The following is a 12418-nucleotide window of genomic DNA, read 5'->3' as shown; positions in this document are numbered from 1 at the left end:
TTACCCCTTCATTATAACAAACAATATAAATATTTTGTGCTTGGCAAGGAAGCAATCATGAGCATGGGGTAGAAAATCAAGGAAAATATTCACTACCCAAAACAGCTGTATTATGAACAACTTAGTAAACCATAGTGTTTTCATACAGTCTTTTTAAAACATATTTGATTAGATTCAGTAAATAAATTATAAAAACTTTTAGATTATGTGATATAGTATAGAGAGTTGGGGTTTATCTTGTATACAGCAAACCAGGTCTTGATTCCCAATAATCCATAGAGGCCCATCAAGTGATTTTTGAGTTCCAACCCAGGAGTTAGACCTAAATACCGGTGGGTGTGACCCCTAAACAAGCAAACAACAACAACAACAACAAAAAGTGAGCTGACAGATAATTGTTTATTTTTAGAAGAAGATATAGAAGTCAATTACTAGATTTCTGAGAATCCTTTCAAATTTTAAAACAGATTTATAAGAAATTCAGTAGGATAACTAAAGTCTAAGTCTGCTAACACAAAATTCAAGCATTAAAAATAAATATCTCCATTATAATCCTCTTCCAACTAAAGAGCAAATAATTAAAACCTTCTGTACTAGACATTGTTATTCCTCTTAATCTTCAAAACAAAGCTATTAAGAAGCTAAAATTAGTTGTAACATAGATGCAGGAATTAAGCTAAAATAGGTATATTAAGCTGTAAAAGGTTATAAAGAAATGAATAATACACAATAGTTAAGTTCAGTTCTAATATATAAGAATACATCTAAACTTCATAAATATAATTATAAGAGTTGTTAGATTTTCTCAAATATCTTGGTTGGTGGTTCAGACTAAGATTTACTTTTAAATGGAGACAGCATTGATATTATTATACTGTATTATATTAGTAAAGAAATATTAACCCATTTTGATTTTAGAACTATTTTAAAATAAATTATATTTTAATTCCTTTAATTACTTAATCAAGTTAATTTTGAGCCATTCTAGGTGTTGCTCAAAGAGTATACCTAGATTTGTACTTAGAAATCTCTTTTGGTTGTGCTGTGGGTTTTGTTACAGAATAATCCTAAGGGGAAGGTTATATTACAGTCAGATTGTGGTGCCACAAGAGAAAGAACAGAGGTTTTGCATAGGGCTGACACAGGATTGTTTTTTGGTATCAAATAAGGTCCTCTCAAGCTCTACTAGGAGTAAGCCAGAAATAAGATCTCAGTTCCACAGGTTTGATCCCAAAACAAAATATGTGTAACATCTTTAGTTTATTATTTTTCTAAATATATTATTGAATAAGCTCATTATTATACTTATTTGCAACTTACATTTTGAAATTAATATACTATTGACTCAGAAAAATAAATTTATTCTTTTTTAACTATATATATGTATATTTGTTTATTTTTAATTTTAGGAACATCCAGTAATGCTCAGTGATTATTCCTGGCTCTGTACTCAGGAATCATTCCTGATGGGACTCTGGGGTCCTTATAGGATGTTGGAGTTTGAACTTGGGTCAGCCTCAGACTATGGCCCCGATACTCTTCCTATTTAAATTTTGCTTCCTATTTAAATTTTAAATTTCTGAATACTACTAAATAAAGGTGGTATTGTCTGACATTCTTGACTTATCTTGGTTTTAATATAATATACTGGGGCTGGAGAGATAGTAAAGTGGGTAAAGAGCTTGCCTTGTATAAATCTCAGGTTGGATCCCAGAATCACAGATAATAACTTGAGTACTGCCAGTAATTAACACTGAGCACAGAACCAGATCTAGAATACTTGGGTGTGATTGCATACTCTCAAATAAAAATAGAATTTTAGGGGCCATGCTAATCTTCTTTGTATCATTCCAATTTTAGTATATGTGCTGCCAAAGTGAGCACTGAAAATAGAATTTTGATTTAATTGTTTCTACATTATTACATTTGCCATTTGATATTTTTAAATAAAAGTTTTATATTAAGAAATACCTACAAGTTTGTTTTAAAAACAATTCTATTTTATTATAATTCCTTAATATTTACTCGCCTAATTCTATAAATTTTCTCCCTTGATCTATTCATAAAAAATTTATATCAGTCAGAGATTATAAAATCATTAAGAGAAGCTTGTTATTTATTGAGTACATAATATGATCTAGACACTGGGTTAAGTGGTAGTTTACTAACATTAAATTATTTTGACATTTGTGGAGCAAGTTAATTGTCTATGTTCTATTTTAATATCAGACTTTGTTTTATAGTTCTGTTGTTTAGGATTATTTTCATACTGAGTAGGATGTGAAATATTGATTTTTAAAAATTTATTTTGAAAAATAGAAATACCTTGGAATATGGTGACCTAAATTGTTTTTATATGTCATCTATAATTTTAATCATCTGTCTTTTCCACTAACTACCTTAATTTATACATTTTTATTTGTACTTCACTTACCTACATTATATTTAATTGAAAAAAATGAACTATACATAAAATAAAATGGGCAAGTATTCTTGGGAAGTGTTAGAATGGAAATTAGAGGTAACTTTAGATAAGTATTGTTGGGGACTGACTTGTTTGAGGCCATTTTGCTGTTCTTTCTGCCATATTCCAGCTTTTCACCTAAAAGCTATTTTGCAGTCTTGCTGTAAGTTTTTGAGCTATAGAGAAAGGAATGTGCAACTGTAGATATAATTAACTCTAGCCCGGAGGAGAGCAACACTGTCCGGTACCGTTATCAGAAACTAGGCCTCACTCCTTAAGACCACATTTCGGAGTGAACTAGGCTATTATCAATAAGTGTATGCTACATTGTCTGTTCAAGATCACTGAGGCAGGCACATCTTGCACCACCTGATAATCAAGCAATTAAAAATGCAGCTTGAAGGACACTAGAGGTTTCCATAGAAACAGCACGTTCAGCATAACTTGAAGGTCACCTAGCCCACTGCCCACTTCCTTATTTAGAGAATGCCTAACTTTCTTTGTTCCTTGAAACCTGAAATATATTCTTGCCTTGTATGGGCCTTCGCGCCAAAAGTATGATTGACATCACCTTTGTACTGCCCCCTTCTCCTTCATTATATAAGAAGGAGCTGTAGCCCAATAAAGGTACCCTTGAACAGTGAGACGCTGCCTTGGGTCTTTATTATTAACCTCTTTCAGATTTTTTACAGGTGTGGTTGCTCTTCTACTCAGCAAAATAGGAGTGCGGTTGTCTGAGAAGCCTTTCCAGCTAATTCCTGCTGGCCGGGTCCCCCCTGGGGGGGCTTCTGGACACCGCATTTTGGCGCCCAACGCTGGGCTCGAAGACCACCACCACACCCCGAACGACTACGGGTCGGCGAGTCTAGAGCTGTTTCGTAATTCGCAGGAAATACCCCATCCGGGTAAGCGTTGAAACGAGTTAGCCTTAATCAAATATTTAAACTGCAGTTTTTTCAGTCGTTCTGATCACCGCCCCTGATTGGCTCTTGGGGCTTCGCCCGTTGGCTTCACTTCCATGGGTGTTTCGTTGAGTATTGAACTTGAATTCATTAAATATATACAGTCTGAGTTGAAAGCCAGACATATAGAGGTTACCAAAAAAGATATTTGTAATTTTTTAATGTTTGTTCATGATGTTTACCAGAAATCTAGTGTTCCTGGGCTCCCTCTCGCTCTGACTCTGTCTCTCAGTTTCCTTCCTCTTCTAACCCTTCATCTTTACTTCTGCCGCTGCACCCTCTGTGCAAAATCCTAAACAGCCCTTCACTTCCCTAGCTTCAGCTCCGTCCCTGTTTCACCACCCTCCCCTCCTTAGCCAGCAATTGCAACAATACAAAGCCTTTAATTGGAAAAGCCTCAAAGAGCCGTTTCAAGCCGTAACCTCCTATGGCCCCCAAGCCCCTTACACGCTCTCCTGCTTAGAATCTAAAAGCTGAACTCTTTGTCTCTTGGGAAGTTAACTTTTTTTTCCGCTGCAAAGCCCTTGCAGACAGGCAGGAATCCTGATCTCTAAGCTCTTATAGCTGGCCTCGCCTCTTTTCATGCCTTAAAGGTACAGCACACACTTTCCAGGTCCCAGCTTGCCAACATGGCTCTTGCTGCCCTCTGTGCCTGGAAGTCGCTCCCCAGAGCTGGCATTCCAGCAGCTCCCCCACACCGGCAACAAACTGTTGCTGCTTTCTCCCTCCCCCCCCCTTTTTCTGACTTAAGCTCCCAACTCACCACAATTACATCCATGGTCTCTCACCTCTCTAACAAACTTGATATTGCTCTTAGCTCAAAAACCAGTGCTACCTTTCCTGTCTTTCTCCCTAATGGAGAAAGTCTTCCCCCGCCTGCTCAGCAGCCTCCGCAGCTACCTTCTCAAACGCCTCCCACTGATCCCCCGCACCCCAGGGGAAAAATTCTAAATGCCCAAGACGCTCAGTCCCTAACCATGGCAGATTCCCTCCTCTCACCGCTCCCCCTCTTAAAGCTATAGATATGAAGCTACTTGGCCACATTAAAAATCTTAAACAAATCTTAAGCCTTCAAAAACAGGCTGCTTCTCTTAATTCACAGGTTTCTGCCCTTCAAGCGTTTCCCCCCCCCCCTCCTAAATCTATAGTTGTCTGTCCTCTGCCCACTGAATTCCACGGCCAGGCCCCCCCTCTTGAGAACTCAAAGAGACAAACTATGAAAGTGAGGCTAAGTGCCATAAAACAGAAACTGCTGCAGTGCCTACAAAAAATTCTAAGGGCACAGTGAGTAGGATAATTACAAAGTATCATCTGCTAAGCCATAAAACCTTGCGATATCTACACTTTGCTGTTAAAACTTCTGAGCCTAATGTACCCTTTACTTTGCTCAAACCAGCCCTCAGCCTCCTTCAGCCTCTTTCCTGCCAGCCTTGGGAAACAGCCAGCTCAGGCCCTGCCACTCCCACTTTAAGCCTTCCAATTCACCTTGAAATACCCAATCTTTGTTATTCAAAAAAAAAAAAAAAAAAAATCTGAAAAGTGGCATCTCTTGCATATTCTCAAATCAATTAATAAAACCATAAACCCCATAGTACTTTTGCAACCCAAACTCCCCTCTTCGGTTGCCATTCCCTCTAATTCCAATAAATTAGTAATTAATCTTAAAAGATTGTTTTTTTTTTTTCTCTATATCATTACACCCTGCTAACTGTAAATAATTTGCCTCTAGCCTTCCTGCTGTTAACTGTGCTGGCCCCTCCCCGAGTTATCAGTGAAAAACTCTGCTTCACCTTGTCAGCCCTACACTTCGTCAAATATGTGTTATTAGGTTTAGTGCATTAAGTGGTGTAAAGTAATTATTAAAACATTAAAAAGCAACAGGAAGATAAGGGCAATAAACTTTTTTTTTCCCATGCCTCTCAGAAAATTTTAGAGCAAGGTCATAATTCTGTCACTTTACAGATAACAAAATGTTGGTAAAAGAAAAACTTCTTTGTGTTTTAAAATCCAACCGAACACAAAAGTGTTAAATTTAAATCTTATATTTCTATTAAAAGTTTTATTTTAATTTTTAAAGTATTTACAAAATTATGTGAAAAAATATGTGGTTAGCCTTTTTAAACAATATAGTTAATTTAATGCACAGTAAACACCTAGGTGTGCTTTATAGTACCCTTAGTTTTAACTTTGTGCTACAGCAATGGTTGTTCTTTATTTCTGCATTGAAAGAACTATTATTTTAAGTGCATTCAAAATATCAGCACATTATACAAATCTGTATATTTGTGTCGCAGTGAAAAAATGATATAAATGAAAAATATATTATATATAATTTTATAAGTAATATATAAAAGTAACTAAACTTTATAAGCAAATTAACTAGTATTAAACATAATTTTAGTCTTAAGTTCTAGGTGTGTAAATGTATCCAATGTCTTTAACTATATTTTATAATAATCTAAACATTTAGTTAATTTAGTATATAATATTTTTTACAAATTATTCACTTAAAGTCTTCATAGTAAAAACAGTTGTTTGTTTTTTAAAATCAGTTTTTATACCTTTAATAATCATAGTTCATGCTATTGTGTTTAATCATAAAAATTTTAACACTTTATTGCAGCTGTCTTACTATTCTACTGCAAAACCAATTTAAAGAAAACCTATTCATTTACAGCAAATGATTTCATACTTCAGAGTGAAGACTCCTTCTACAGTGCTCATTAACCATTTTACTTAAAAAATTTTTACTGCTTATTAACCATTTTACTTAATGTTTTAAACTTCAAATTAAAATTGTTTTAAAAATGTTTTGTGTTAAATCTAAACCTTAAAATTTATTTTCAGCAAAGTTCCACTCCATCTACATTAAGTACTTCTCAAAACTAAAAAAGTTTTTCTACAAAATTTTTTTTCTTCTCACAAACATGTTAGCTAAATATTTAAAAGCGCTTGTCAATTTTTTATAAATAAGTCTTAAATCAATCCTTTTGTCTGTTTATGTGTCTGTTGTGATGAATGAAAGTGGCCACAAGTGTAAAATGTTGTGTTTAGTGTTGTTTTGTTTTGTCTGTTTATTTGTTATCTCTACATTTTATAATAATACAATTTTTAAAGCCTTATCCATTTTTTAAATTTCAATTAATTTTTTCAACCTGGTTCAGTCTGGTCAGTTCACAGACTGGCATCTTACAACTAAAAATCATGTGTTAAAAATTATGTATTAAGCTAGCTTTGTCCTTCTAAGAACATGGCGGAGGGTGTGGAGAATGGCAAACCCCAGATTTCTCAATGGCCATCGGGGATAACTTTTCCCTGGAGAATTTCTGGACTTTGCAGTCACCTGGCCTTCCTGCTATGTGTAAGTTCAAGCCTATAGAATATGTATTTATGGCTAAAAAATAGCATCCAGCTTTAACATAATAACTAGAAGTTTAAGAAAAATCCTTTATATTCAGTTTAAAAAAAATTTTTTTAATTAGCAATTGTTAATTATAAATTTTCTTTTATGCCAAAGTCTAACAGAGGTCAAATAGCATTCCCGTGGTATTCAAAAATAACTAGTGTAATGTAAATTGCTAATGTTTTCTGCAAATTCTTAATTTTTATATGAAGTAACCATTTTGCCTTCTGCCAAGCTGTTTTCTTATAAACCTCCTGCTAGACGCCATTCCTGCAAACCTGTTTCTAACTGACTCCACCTTTGACAATGCTGAATTAGACACTCTGCCTAGCTGCCTTGGATGCCCACCGATGCCACCAACAACCTCCATCCTCTCTACCTCCATCCCTTGGCCGGTCTTGCAAGTCGACCTTTGTGCCCTAACCATGGGTGCAAGCCTATACTGGGGCACCTCCAATTTCCGCCTGCCTCAACCTCGTGCTGTTGACCCCGATGACTATTACTCCCCTGCTAGCGGTGGCTGCAACTCTGTTATTCGCCGTGATGTACTACGCCACCCCTTCACCACCTTCTACGTCTGCCCTGGTCACCACCGGCCCCGTTCCAGCGACTATAAGTGTGGCGCTCATAACCAACACTTTTGCGCCTCCTGGGGCTGTGAAACCACCGGAACTGCTTATTGGAAACCCTCTTCCTCCTGGGACTTCATCACCGTTTCACGCCCCCCAACTCCTCCTTTTCTGAACTGTGATGCATCCTCTGCTACCCGTGGTTGGTGTAACCCCCTCATCATCGAATTTACTGCTGCTGGACGTCAGCATCACTGGACTCAACCCGTACAATGGGGACTCAGACTTTACGTTAGGCGTACCGACCCTGGACTTCTTTTTTCCCTCCGTTTACTTAAACAGTTGCCAAATTCTCACCCCCTCGCCGTTGGTCCTAACACCTTTCTTCATCCTCATTCAGGTCCATCACACATGCCTTCTCCTCCTTATCCTCTTCCATCTGCCTCTCCTTCTCTCAGACAGCTCACTATGCCTTCAGGTCCTTCTCCGTCCTCTCAGGTTATTCTCAATCTCATAAATGCTTCTGCTCTTGCCCTTACAGATCCTGCCTATGAAAGATGTTGGCTTTGTTTTTCTCCTCAACCTCCTTTCTATGAAGGTGTTGCAGTGTTTGGCAACCTTTCCTCTACCTCCAACCCCTCTGACCTCCGTTGGAACACACAACCTCAACATGGCATTACAGTCGGTCAAGTCGTAGGCTCTGGCCTCTGCATTAAGCCTAACGACTCCCTGCTTCCTAGCCAATTACTTGACGTGTGCAACGAAACTATTGACATCTACAATTCTTCCTCCTCACAACCCTATCTGTTAGCCCCCAATGGTACTTATTTTGCCTGTGCTTCTGGCCTTACTCCTTTCATCATTTGTTCCTCTTTTCTCCTTTCACATGATTACTGTATTCTCGTTATTCTCATTCCAAAAATCACCATTCACTCAGAACATATCTTTCCCTCTCCTGCCACCTCACCCTATTCCTATTCTTCTCAATCCCTTTCTCGACAACGCCGTGAGCCCTTCACCTCCATTACACTTGCAGTGCTCCTTGCTGTTGGCGCTACTGGCGCTGGCACTGGTATCTACTCTCTTGTATCCTCTCAATCCAATTTCCGCACTCTTACTCAAGCAGTGGAACAAGACATTAATGAAATCAAAACTAGTCTGCAATTTCTCACAGATACTATTAGTTCCCTTGCTGATGTTGTTCTCCAAAATCGTCGTGCTCTATATTTTGCCCTTATGTAAGAGGGGGGAGTCTGTGTAGCCCTTAAGGAACAATGTTGTATTTTCAAAGATAAACCTGGATTAGTTAGGAATAGCGTTCAACACATTGGTGACGGTATAAAAGATTTTGAAAAACATTTCGTTGAAGAACAAGGCTGGTACCAGGATTGGTTTTTCTCTTCTCCTTGGTTCCACACAATCTTGTCCACCGTTGTGGGCCCTCTTATTAGCCTCATGCTGCTCTTTTCTCTTGGCCCATGGATTTTCCGCAAAATCACTGCCTTTATTAAGAACCAGGTAGATGAACAGGCAAAAACCTCTATTCAGGTTAACTACCAGCGTCTAACCCCGCGTGACTCCTGTGAAAACTTGGCTTTAGTCACCAAGCCGCCTTTCCAGCCACTAAGTTTCCAGGAGATAGAGCGCATAGCTAACAAGCGGAGCTCGCTCTGGCACTTGTGCTCTCGGCTGTGGAGACACCTACGACGGGATTAGCAAGGTCCCAGTTAGGGCACGGCCCAAAAAGGCTACAGCGCATAATTCGGATTCCTGTGCACACCCACGGCGTTTGTAGCCACCTTTTAATTGCGGCTTTGGCCGTGTCCGACCTGGTCAAACCTTGTATGCCTAAGACACGGTTCTTCCACCCGCTCACGACTTTCCTTCTTTTATTAGAAGAGAAAGGGGGAGATGTTGGGGACTGACTTGTTTGAGGCCATTTTGCTGTTCTTTCTGCCATATTCCAGCTTTTCACCTAAAAGCTATTTTGCAGTCTTGCTGTAAGTTTTTGAGCTATAGAGAAAGGAATGTGCAACTGTAGATATAATTAACTCTAGCCCGGAGGAGAGCAACACTGTCCGGTACCGTTATCAGAAACTAGGCCTCACTCCTTAAGACCACATTTCGGAGTGAACTAGGCTATTATCAATAAGTGTATGCTACATTGTCTGTTCAAGATCACTGAGGCAGGCACATCTTGCACCACCTGATAATCAAGCAATTAAAAATGCAGCTTGAAGGACACTAGAGGTTTCCATAGAAACAGCACGTTCAGCATAACTTGAAGGTCACCTAGCCCACTGCCCACTTCCTTATTTAGAGAATGCCTAACTTTCTTTGTTCCTTGAAACCTGAAATATATTCTTGCCTTGTATGGGCCTTCGCGCCAAAAGTATGATTGACATCACCTTTGTACTGCCCCCTTCTCCTTCATTATATAAGAAGGAGCTGTAGCCCAATAAAGGTACCCTTGAACAGTGAGACGCTGCCTTGGGTCTTTATTATTAACCTCTTTCAGATTTTTTACAGGTGTGGTTGCTCTTCTACTCAGCAAAATAGGAGTGCGGTTGTCTGAGAAGCCTTTCCAGCTAATTCCTGCTGGCCGGGTCCCCCCTGGGGGGGCTTCAGGACACCGCAAAGTATTTATATGAAAATTTGAGGCTCAATATCTAACTGTTTCTCAGTTTATTTCCAAATATTAGATAACAGTATTTGAGGATTTCACTTTTATTCCAACACATAATCTTTTTTTGTTCAATTACCTTGAATTCTTTTCTAACTTTAGAGTAATGCCACCCTAGTTTATGAATATTGGGATCCGTAACATTATGCTGTATCTACACATTAAAAAAAGATATTGGCGTGGCTGTATATAAAGCAGGAGGGCTACCTAGATTCAATTTCTGTCACCCCTTATAGTCCCTCAAACCATACCTGGACTTGTCCAGAAAGAAGCTCAGAGCCAGAAGGAAACCAGAGCATCATTTGGTGGCCCTCCTCAAAACCAAACCAAAAAACTAAAAAAAAAGTAGAAAAGAAGAAAGCACAAGATAGTTGATTGTGGTAGTTGAAATGATTAGAAAGACCAAGTAATCTCAGAGATTATCTTTCTCTGATATCTATCTACCCTGTTTCTGATAGGAATACTCCTTCTGAACATATTAGATACTATTCACTGTGAAAGTTAATACCTTCTAGCAACATTGAATAATGGCTCTATCATATTTCACTGTATTGGTTGGTCAGTAAACTTTTTTTAGTATAATAATTAAAAATGGGAAAGACATGGTATATAAAATAATGGTCTCAAATAGAATCTTTTTTTATATAGATTTTTATTTTGATCATAGTGGCTTACATATTGTTGACAATAATATTTTAGGTACATATTTACATAAAATCAGGGGGGATTCCCATCGCCAAATTGTCCTCCCTACACCTCCGTTTCTGTCCTACCTCCCTTTTCCTTGTCCCTCACCCCAGGGCGGCTAGAATATGTGGTCCCCTCTGTATCTAACCCACTACTTAGTAGTCTTGCACCTGTTTGGTCTTGATGCCTCCCTTTTTTCCCCCTCTAACTGGAGTCAGGACTAGCTAGTTCAAGTTGCGTGGTTTTGTTTGAAGGAGAGAAAAGTAATAATCTGGGGTAAGAGTCTAATACCCCGAAAATGGGCGGAGTCCTTCTAAAGGCTCTCATCATCAATTTGGGAGATGGAGCAAAAGAAGGTGAAACACTCCACAAGTACAAAAAGAAGTGTCAAATATCCAGTGAGGGCTCCAGCTATATCGATAAGCACCACACAGAGCAGACAAAACAAACAAACAAATAAATAGAAAAAAAAAACAAAAACAAAAACAGACAAACAAAAATCACGCCATGGTCTTGAATTAAGAAACATGGCATAGCACATAATGAAAGAGAAGAAAGGAAGAGGAAAAAAAATAAGTATAATTGGGGACTACACTTTTTTTTTATTAAATTTTTTTTATTTATTTAAACACCTTGATTACATACATGATTGTGTTTGGGTTTCAGTCATGTAAAGAACACCACCCATCACCAGTGTAACATTCCCATCACCAATGTCCCAAGTCTCCCTCCTCCCCACCCGACCCCTGCCTGTACTCTAAACAGGCTCTCCATTTCCCTCATACATACTCATTATTAGGACAGTTCAAAATGTAGTTATTTCTCTAACTAAACTCATCACTCTTTGTGGTGAGCTTCCTGAGGTGAACTGGAACTTCCAGCTCTTTTCTCTTTTGTGTCTGAAAATTATTATTGCAAGAATGTCTTTCATTTTTCTTAAAACCCATAGATGAGTGAGACCATTCTGCGTTTTTCTCTCTCTCTTACTTATTTCACTCAGCATAATAGATTCCGTGTACATCCATGTATAGGAAAATTTCATGACTTTATCTCTCCTGACAGCTGCATAATATTCCATTGTGTATATGTACCACAGTTTCTTTAGCCATTCGTCTGTTGAAGGGCATCTGGGTTGTTTCCAGAGTCTTGCTATGGTAACTTAGACCCCCAGCTAACATCATGTACGAAGGTAAAATCCAAATGGATTAAAGACCTCGATATCAGCCCCCAAACCATAAGATATATAGAACAGCACATAGGCAAAACACTCCAGGACATTACAGGCATCTTCAAATAGAATCTTCAATGGTGTATGTTCACAAAGACCTGCTAGATTATTTGAGATGCTAAGAGGAGGTATTACCATTTCATTGAAAAGCTTTTTTTTTTCTTGTTTGTTTGTTTTTGGACCCCACACGATGATGCTCAAGGGGTTACTCCTGGATATGCACTCAGAAATCGCTCCTCGCTTGGAGGACCAGATAGGACATGGGGATCAAACCAGGGTTCGTCCTAGGTTAGCATATGCAAGGCAAATGCTCTACTGTTTGCACCACCAGTTTTCTTTTTCTTTCTTTCTTTCTTTCTTTCTTTCTTTCTTTCTTTCTTTCTTTCTTTCTTTCTTTCTTTCTTTCTTTCTTTCTTTCTTTC

The 12418-nt window shown here is 38.2% G+C and overlaps 2 non-coding genes across 2 annotated transcripts; one reads left to right on the top strand and one right to left on the bottom strand.

Annotated features, from left to right (window-relative positions):
- Nucleotides 1-1775: 1775 nt before the first annotated feature.
- Nucleotides 1776-1884, bottom strand: LOC126019190 (U6 spliceosomal RNA). The gene has a single exon (XR_007498939.1). It is a non-coding gene; the product is annotated as a U6 spliceosomal RNA (small nuclear RNA).
- Nucleotides 1885-5564: 3680 nt separating this feature from the next.
- On the top strand, nt 5565-5694 carry LOC126019280 (small nucleolar RNA SNORA22). The gene has a single exon (XR_007499011.1). It is a non-coding gene; the product is annotated as a small nucleolar RNA SNORA22 (small nucleolar RNA).
- Nucleotides 5695-12418: the final 6724 nt, after the last annotated feature.

Source organism: Suncus etruscus, chromosome 9 (genome assembly GCF_024139225.1).
Source record: "Suncus etruscus isolate mSunEtr1 chromosome 9, mSunEtr1.pri.cur, whole genome shotgun sequence".
Lineage (NCBI taxonomy): Eukaryota > Metazoa > Chordata > Mammalia > Eulipotyphla > Soricidae > Suncus > Suncus etruscus.
The sequence above is the reverse complement of the archived record's forward strand: the minus strand, read 5'-3'. Positions and strand labels throughout refer to the sequence as shown.